The sequence below is a fragment of the Tinamus guttatus genome, unplaced genomic scaffold (genome assembly GCF_059628265.1).
Source record: "Tinamus guttatus ecotype Peru unplaced genomic scaffold, ASM5962826v1 Tinamus_guttatus_pri_ptg000646l, whole genome shotgun sequence".
Classification (NCBI taxonomy): Eukaryota; Metazoa; Chordata; class Aves; order Tinamiformes; family Tinamidae; genus Tinamus; species Tinamus guttatus.
The window spans coordinates 546,947-555,672 of NW_028289180.1; positions in this window are offsets into that span (position 1 = coordinate 546,947).

Sequence of the window (8,726 nt, forward strand, 5' to 3'; positions counted from 1 at the left end):
AGCCATGAGTGGGACAAAAAGAGCCATCTGCAACGAGATGGGGGCCTTTACAAAGGAGGGAAATAGGGGAATTCCCCCACATTCTTCAGCAAGGGGGACAAAGGAGTCAGGTGACCTTAGGTGAGAATAGATGGCAGGAGGCAGGAGTTCGGTGTAGGTGGGCCGGGAAGGCTGTAACTTCTGAGTACCTTGGCCAATGGGGAAAAGGAGAGGATGTCCCTCGGTCGGGAAATTAGGATAAAAGGGGGGCTGCATCCCCCAGCAATTTGAGAGACCCCACAGAGATATGCCCGGTGGACTCTCCCTTTATTCGAATAAAGTTTTAGGACTCCTCTGTCTCCTTTTGGACATTCAGTTCTTGACAGTGAGATTTTCCGCACACCTCCCAAGCTCCTAATTGTTGTGGAGTGCAGTATTTTCCACTCTAGAATCTTTTTGCAGGTTTTCTTTTTCTCCTTTCCATTCTCATCCATTATCAAAATCTGTTAATTGTCCCAAGCTCTGGGTCTCTGACATTTAACTCTTCTTTGGAGATCTTTTTTTGCTGCAGGACAAGTTCCTGGGTCTATCAATTAACTGATTATGCTGGTTACTGCAGATTCATAAAACAGTGGTATTAAACCAAGGACATAAGTCATAGTGCTGAAGGAGCGACGTGCCTCAGCAGCTGAATTAGTCTGGGCAACATCCATCCCAACTCACTGCCATGGACTTCTCTTACACTGGGTTTTGTAAGGATGACTTTCAGGTTCATTAAATCAATTGTGGTGCCTTGGGCTCAGGCGTGCTTGCAGAGAGGGCAAGAAATGCTACAAGGTTCTTGTTATGGATGGAGGTCATGGTGCTCTAGCCAAGAGAGCCGTCACAAGGACCACTGCTGTCAAAAATAGAACGTGCAAGTCAATGTCTTACATCTATTTTGATCAACCCAGAATTTCCTTTATACTCTGTAGGTTGGTTCCAAACCTGATAAAATGAACAAGGCAGTGAAAGTTTTGCTCTAATGAAAGCACGTCTCTCAATGGTTCCAGATGTCGCAGCAGAACAAAGCTGTGACCTGGTCTTTCGTCTGCCACGTGACAGGTAGGAAGATCTTAAAAAGTCAATGTCTTGTTTCTGACTGTGTATTAGAACATCCTAAACTGGTCACTGAGGGAAGTGGTATTATCCAGTAAAAGGACAGGCAAAATCTCAGGCACTCATCTTTTAGCTGCACAGAGCTTGGCATCCACTCTTAAAACCCTGCAAATATCTTTTGAAACAATGTTGTTTCTAATTTCTGAGCTGCACTGCAAGGTAGATGGCCAGTGCAAAACCTACTTTATTTCCTGCTGCTGCAAGATTTATGGCTTTCTGGATCAGGAGGAAGATAGCCCAATTCTGCAAAAGAAATAGGTCTCTGCTGTGTCCAGCATAGAAGAGTCTTCTTTCCTTGTAGTACTGTGCCCCCCTGCAGCTCCGCTTCTGATTGCACAGCAGGACAACCATCTTTCTCAAGGGAAGTCTGCAAGAGGATTTTTTTAAGCACTTTACCAGGCTTGTATCACTTATGGGATTGTTTCCAGTGCTATCATTGCCTGCAAAAGTCTCCACTTAGTGGTTGAAATCTCCCATTTCCTTCAGCAGATCCTTGAATTTCTGATGGAGGAAAGAATTTTTGGCTCATTTTAGTTTATGATTGTCCAATTCTAATTAAACCTGGAACACAGTTCTCATTAAATGCTGTGAAATTCATATGGTTCCTCTCTGTCTAAGGACAGAAATACATACTGGCGCATGAGCAGAAACATGATTGGATTCATTAAAACCAGCTGCTTATACAGCAAATGCTGATTACTCAACAGCAAAACCATCAGTATGATACAACAATTGATACCTCAGTTTGGTGACCACACTCTCTCCTCAGCTCCCATGGCCTCATACTCATGCTGCTTTGATTGCTTATTCATTTTTTTTTCCAAAGGATGATCCAAAAGTTCCTAGCTAAGAAAAGAACTAAGACAGTAACCACAGCCTGGTCAGGAGCATCACCTCTTATTTGCCAGTTCTTTGATTAGCCAGTGTGTCTGAGGCCTTCAATGCAAAGAACTCAAAGCCCTTTTTACAAATATGTATTAAGGAACCTTTGATGTGTCACAGGGAGGTGGCCCTGCTCACTTGAGTGACAGTTGAATGAGGTTCAAAGAGACTGTGATTTGTTCCTTGAAATTAATACATCAGACTAGACTCTGTTAATACATCAGACAAGAAAAGTTCTGAGTCTTGTCCTTCAGCAACTCTAATTTTATCCTCATTTCATCCTCAGCTATACTACTAGTGTGGGCTTTGCCCACTTGGAAGACTAAATTCATCATTCCCATGCAGCTGCTACTGAAGATAGTGGGGGCTAAGAGCTTTTACCTCGTAGGGTAGAACTTAGCCCAAAGGTTTCACCCTACGGCACAGCAGCTCCTGGAAATGCTGTGCTTCCAGGAAGAGAAGAGCCCACCTCGCTAATTTTCTGCTGTATGCTGGTATCAGATATTAGAAGAAGGAGGAAGAAAGACTGTCCATCAGGGAGCAACGAAGAATGGATTAGAAAGCAGAAGAGTGCTTAAACTATTTTTATTATTGCTATGAAAAATAATATGATAGGGAGAAAATGAACTTAAAAAACATAAAAAAGAATAAATCTACCACCCAATGAAAGATGCACCTGTCAGAGGAAAAATCCTTTAGCACAAAAGTTAGTTTAGTTTTAGGAGACTGTTAAAAAGAATACTTTCAGACAAGGGCTTGAGTTTGATGTAATCATGTACAGCATATCCCCCTGCTTATGGGTCTGTCTAATGCTGCCCTAAATCCAAAGCGTGATTGCATCAGCTACTGCCATTCCTGTAGTTCTCTTTAATTTGAAATATCATCCTGCTCATTTGGGTGAGGAATGAGATGTAATTTCCTGGAAACCAGCACACACCTCTGCTAGTTAAAGTCATCCAAGAAACACATATGTGAGGCCTATGTTGGATCGTGTCATCAAGACACTGCACAGGATGTGCCTTCCTGTCCCCTACTTGCAGTTACCTTGGGAGGTGCCCTGGGCTTTTTGAGGAACTGCTGGTCCTTATGGATTTCCTTAGCCATGGGAAGCTTCAGGAAGCAAAGGCTTTGCAGGGTTTCTTAACCTGTCAGGCCTAGAAGCATAACCAGGTCCAGATGCACATCCAGGCAACTCCAGGAGGTGTGCTGGACAGAAACATCTGAGAGAAGTGACCAGGTCTTGCACCATGCATATACTGAAATCCTGTTAATAAACCTAGCAGCTGATGGGTACTAGGAACCTCTTGCCCATTGCAAGCTTCTGGAAAAAATGTAAAGTTTCTGCTGACCCACAGAAAACTGGCTCACTTCTGGCATGCCTTTCCAGCATCCTGATTACCTGTGAGTGAAGTTCTTCCCATCTGGTTTTCAACAGGTGAGGGTGACCATGCCCCTGGCATCTTGCCAGGCTCTAAGGCCGACCTTGGCTGCAGCTGGAGACAGGGAGCAATGAATATAGCCATCTTTAAGTTCTTAAAGCCAGAAGAGTATGACCTGGTAAGGAGGAAACCTGGGACCTCCCTTAGTACTTGCCTTTGGGCTGAAACAGTGGCAGGTTGGGGCTGCCAGGGGGAAGTAAAAATAGGTGGTCTGCTGCCTGAGTAGACCAGAAATCTTGGGAAGAAAAAGGCCATGTTCATCAGCACATCAGAGAGTAGGATAAAAAAGAAGGGAGAACAGCTATTAACCAGAAGACAGCATTAGCGTGAAAACAAGTAGATAAAAATAGGCTATGAAAAACTGTGGGCTGGAAATCAGAAACAAGTTTTCTTACTGTCAGAGTGAGATTCTGGGGTAACCTGCCAATAAATAAATAAATAAATAAATAAATCCAAGCTACTTTTAAGATGGTCTGTGATAAATTAACAAGATGGACTTTATGATTCAGTACTTGTCATACTTAGGGAATATGATGATGACTGGAGATCCCTCCCAGCCCTGCATTCCTGTTTGTGTGATAACAGAGGCATCTGTGCGGAGCGCAGTGAATGCTGAATCACCACGTGCTTTTTATAGCTGCCTGGCAGGACAAAGGCCCTCGCACCCATCCGGTCTGGAAGAACTTCCAGCACCAAAAAAAAAAAAAAAAAAAAAAAAGCCCCAAAACACCCTTACTTAAATGACTCTGCTCTAGCAGTGCAGAGCATAGCCCTAAGAAAGCCTCTGTTGGAAGAAAATCTGTTTAATTACAGACTCCATTACAGAGAGAGGAGATGGGATAAGGTATCTTGCTGTAAACATGGAGAGGTATGCGCTCCAAGATGCACGCCCTCCCACAGATTTGATAAAGAAAGGATGTGCTTAGCACTGCATGCAGGTATCTACCCATGCATGTGCTGTGCCAGCTTCATGGCACCGTCATTTCCTCACCGTATTCCAGATAAGACGACACAATTTTCCTGGATATAACATCAGTGGCTAAACAGCTCCCACCATCCCACAGATCCCACCGTCCTGAGATCCACAACTTTTTTAATGGCATTTATCTCCTTAGAAACCCCTCAAGGCTGAGACCGCTTTCTGTAGCAGAGTGCCAGTGAGGAGGAATAAGCCACAACTTACGTGGATGCATTGAATGCCTCACAATTTGGTAGGAGCAACTTCACCGTACTGGCTTCAACAACTGCCTTTTGGGGCAACGGCAGCTCCAGTTTCAGTAGTACTATCTCCAGGTAGCAGCCATGGAGCAGGTGGGCATGAAAACAGGGAGGAGATGAGAGAGGGGCTGCTTTAGGATGGGTTTTTCTCCAACATGCTCATTACAGGCCTGGTTTCTGGGCTCTGGAGACTAACACTGCTCGGGCGGAGAGCACCACACTGCAGCTCCCATGGCTGACAGACAGCAGGAAGACTGTCCTGGCACTTCTTTCCAACCCGTGGTGGCCACATGCTGATGCAACCGCTCCTTTACACCAGCAGAAGATGCCGCCAGCACTGCTGGGGGCCCCGGGCACCCTGTGTGCTGCTCACCACTTTGCCACAGGAGCGTCACGAGACGGGCACAGCACAGTGTTGCCCCCCTGCAGCATTTTCTAACAGCTATTTTCCAATAGCTGTCCCTCACATCAAAGCTCAGAGAGAAGTTCTCTCTCCTCTGAGTTCAGCTGCTGACTCTTAACAGCTGCATGTTAACATGCTCAAGGCAAAGGCAACAACACCTCAACACTCTTCTTGACACTCTGCTCCCACAAAGCCTGGCTTATTCCGCTCTATTCGGGCTAACATGGCCTTTCTGTTTATTTATTTATTTATTTAAAACCAAGCAGCAACCAAGAACAATTTTGTAATTTCCTAAATAATTGCAAGCTGCCAGAGGAAAGGAGGCAGAGGAGGGTGAAGGATGGTGGGCAAGCGCTGCGCAAGAGCCTCAAGGCAGGAGGGCGCTGCCTGCCTGGGGATCCCACCCAGCCCTGTGCTGCCGCCAAGGACCAGCAGGCAGAAGGGCAGGGACATGTCATGCAGGCTGCGACACGACCCTTCTTGACCACACGGAGAAGGTCTAGGTGCTCTGCTGCAGGTGGCGGGAAGCCGGTGGAGGCTGCAGAGCTTCTCAAAGAGCAGCGATCCTGTTGAGCAGGGCCCGTGTACAGGGAAAGGCTCTGCATGATCCTCTGTGGAGCATCTTCTACCTTGTTATACATGGCAGGGCTCAAGCCCACTGGGTAAGTGAATTCAGCTCTTCCTATCAGCTTTGTACAGTTTGCAGACGGAAGTCAGAGTCACAGAGCTAGGAGATGCACAACTAGCACAGAAGGAAAGAAAGGAGGGAAAGCAGGGACAGGATCACTTGGAAACATAATCCCAGCAGCTAAAACTATTCAGAGAACCTCATGAGCATTAACACTTGACATAAGAAACTGCCCTATGTGCCATAGAAACCTCTCTGCTGGCAAGTACTCCTTGGAAAGGGAGCAAGGGCTGGTATCAGGAGTTACAGCCCCTTAGTAGCAACTGCAAGTCTTGCACTCACCTGAGAGCAGGCAGAGATCCTTCTTCCAATCACTTTCATCTTGATTTCCATAAGAAGGTGGCTTCTGCCTTGAACAAGGGAGAAGAGCATCCCTTCTCAAGAGCACAGCTTTGGAGCAGGAATTTCCCCCACTGGATATTGATATTGCAGGTCTCTGAGGTCCATAGTCAATGACAAGTTCCTCCGGAAATTTAAGTCCTAACTAGGAGCATGCCCTGTCCTGCTGCCACCCTTCCACTTGGCTCCTGTCCCTTTGGATTTTGTACTGCTGTCCCCTGCAGCTATTCAGAAACCTTGTATTCAGGGCAAATCCCCGACTAAGGTGCTTTAAGCTGCTTAGTGCAGGGATACAGGCTTTTCCAAAGACTGTACAAAGAGCCTAGGGAGACTGAATGCCTAACTTCATGCCCAAGCCAGATGCCTAAAGTGAAGCAGCACAAAGCCTTTTCTGTGGGTCTGCCTGATGCAAAGATCCCATAATAATAACTGTAACTGAAGGCACCCCACTGTCTCACTCTGGTCTTCTCACATCAGCAGCCTCATGCATTACGTGTTGCGTTGCCGCTTCCCCACCTGAATCAAACGCATATTCCTTGATAGAGGAGGCAGTTAGATTTGGGAGATGTCAAGAGCACCAATGAGTTTTTATGTGTGCCCACACGTGGACACATTGCATGAGCCTTCTGTGTGCAGGTGGAAAATGTGTGTTCACATGCGCAATTTTCAGGCCATAGCTGCTCCTGACAAGCAAGAGAAAAACAATTGCCCCAAATTCCAGTGATGACTTTTCAAACAAACCAAAGGTTAAAAGGCCTCCAGAGGATTTTTCTGCATTCACTAGTGGATTTTAAGTTAATTTTTATATCAGTTGCTTCCACATGGCTTAACGTTTGATCCTTTCCTATAACCATGCTGATGTGTACTAGCCTCAGACCACGTTACTGATCTCAGCACACTCAGAAGTGGCAGAACTGAGTGGTGGGAGGAATCAACACTACCTTGCAGAAGCGGTTTTCCAGTGCTTATTCCCATTTAGCGAGGTCCTTAGAGCAGCCCAGCCAGTCACCTGCCCTGCACTTTGGTTCTGTTTGTAGGTGCCCCAAGTTGCTCTATAGGGGACATTTGGGTGACTACCTACCTGCGTGCGCCTCTAGCGCTGCCCTGTGCATCCCGCTCGCTGCCCTCCCTCTGCACGCGCACGCAGGGCTCCAGCCTCGTCCTTGCATGATGGAAAGGGCTTCCCTCCTTCCTAGCGCTCTTCCTCCTCCTCCACACGCACAGCCTCTCCTAGCAGGGTCCTGGCTGCATGTCAGCAGAGACCAGCTCCAGATACAACCCGGCAGCCTTCTCGGCAGGCAAGAGGGAGCAGGAGATCGAAGCTTGGCCGTGTTGCCCACCCTCTGAAAGTCCCGGCAGCTGCCCCCGCCCTGGCCACTGCTCCCTCCCACATCCAGAGGCTCCCAGCAAGGCTCTGGGCAGCTCAGCTCCAACAGCTGCTGCTGCTGCAGCAGCCTCTACTGCAGGCACTGCAAAACTGCAGGCAGACCTTGCCCAGTCCCAAACTGCCCTGGGCCAGGAAAGCAATCGCATATCTTGGGAAAGCACCATCTGTTCCTCACCTAAATAAAGTTTCCTGCCTCTTGGCTCAAAAGCGACGGCTCAGGGACTTGACAGCATCTCCGAGATGCCCAGGCTTTCCAGCACAAGAGATCTGGCCAGCAAACTGCCCAAAGCTGGCAGGGCCCCCTCCAAATTTGCACTGTCTTTTGCATCCCTTAGCAAAGGGTCTCTTTTGCATCCCCACTGTCTATCCCCTCCACCTCACCCACTGCAAGCTTGGCTGACACTTGCATTGCCCTTGACTGAGGCACAAAAATTGCCTGTTCATGTTCTCCAGCTGCATGTGCTGCCCACGCCTGCCAGGAAAGGGCAGCCAGAGGCTGCTGCCGAGGACTTTGCAGGCTGCATTCGCCCCAAGGGCACCCAACTCCACAGGTCGCAGAGCTGAAGCCACTTCCGGACGGTGAAGTGAAGCTGAAGCCACTTCCGGGTGAAGCTCCAGCCTATCAGAGAAATTATGGCTATAAATAAAATATCAGTTGCTGTAAAGTCACTGTCTTCTCTGCATTCTGCTCATTCGCACAGTCGTTCCGCTCTCTCGAGGCCAAGAGGTTTGGCTGTTTATGGCTTTCTCTCCATCCCTGTATGAGCTCTGTGCTGCTTTGCTGGGGCATAGACGGCCCTGTGGACCCAGGCCCTGGACCCAGAAGATAAAACAGCTTTTGGACTGCCAAGCTAAGGGGATTGCTCCTTTCCCTCCTATTTCTCCAGCACCCCTTCCGCATCAGGGAAGGCAGCAAGGACTGTAAGTGCAGCCTTTCCCCGTGCTGGGATTGCTGGAGATACTCCACATTTCCACCCTGTCTTTGCTCTGGCCTGGGCTGTGTAACTGCCTTGGAGCAGTAGAAGACACCCAAGCAACACATCTCACCTGGGACAGAGCTGACCATGCAGCCCTTGAGCTGTAAATACCCAGACGTGTGAAAGAAGAATCAAAGGAAAATGCTTTCTGTTAGTTAAAGATAACAAATGAAATTGGGATCACCCACTGGTGTGTTTCCATACTGGGAACAAAGTGGGGCTATGGGAATATTTTCCCCCATAAGGTTATTGATTT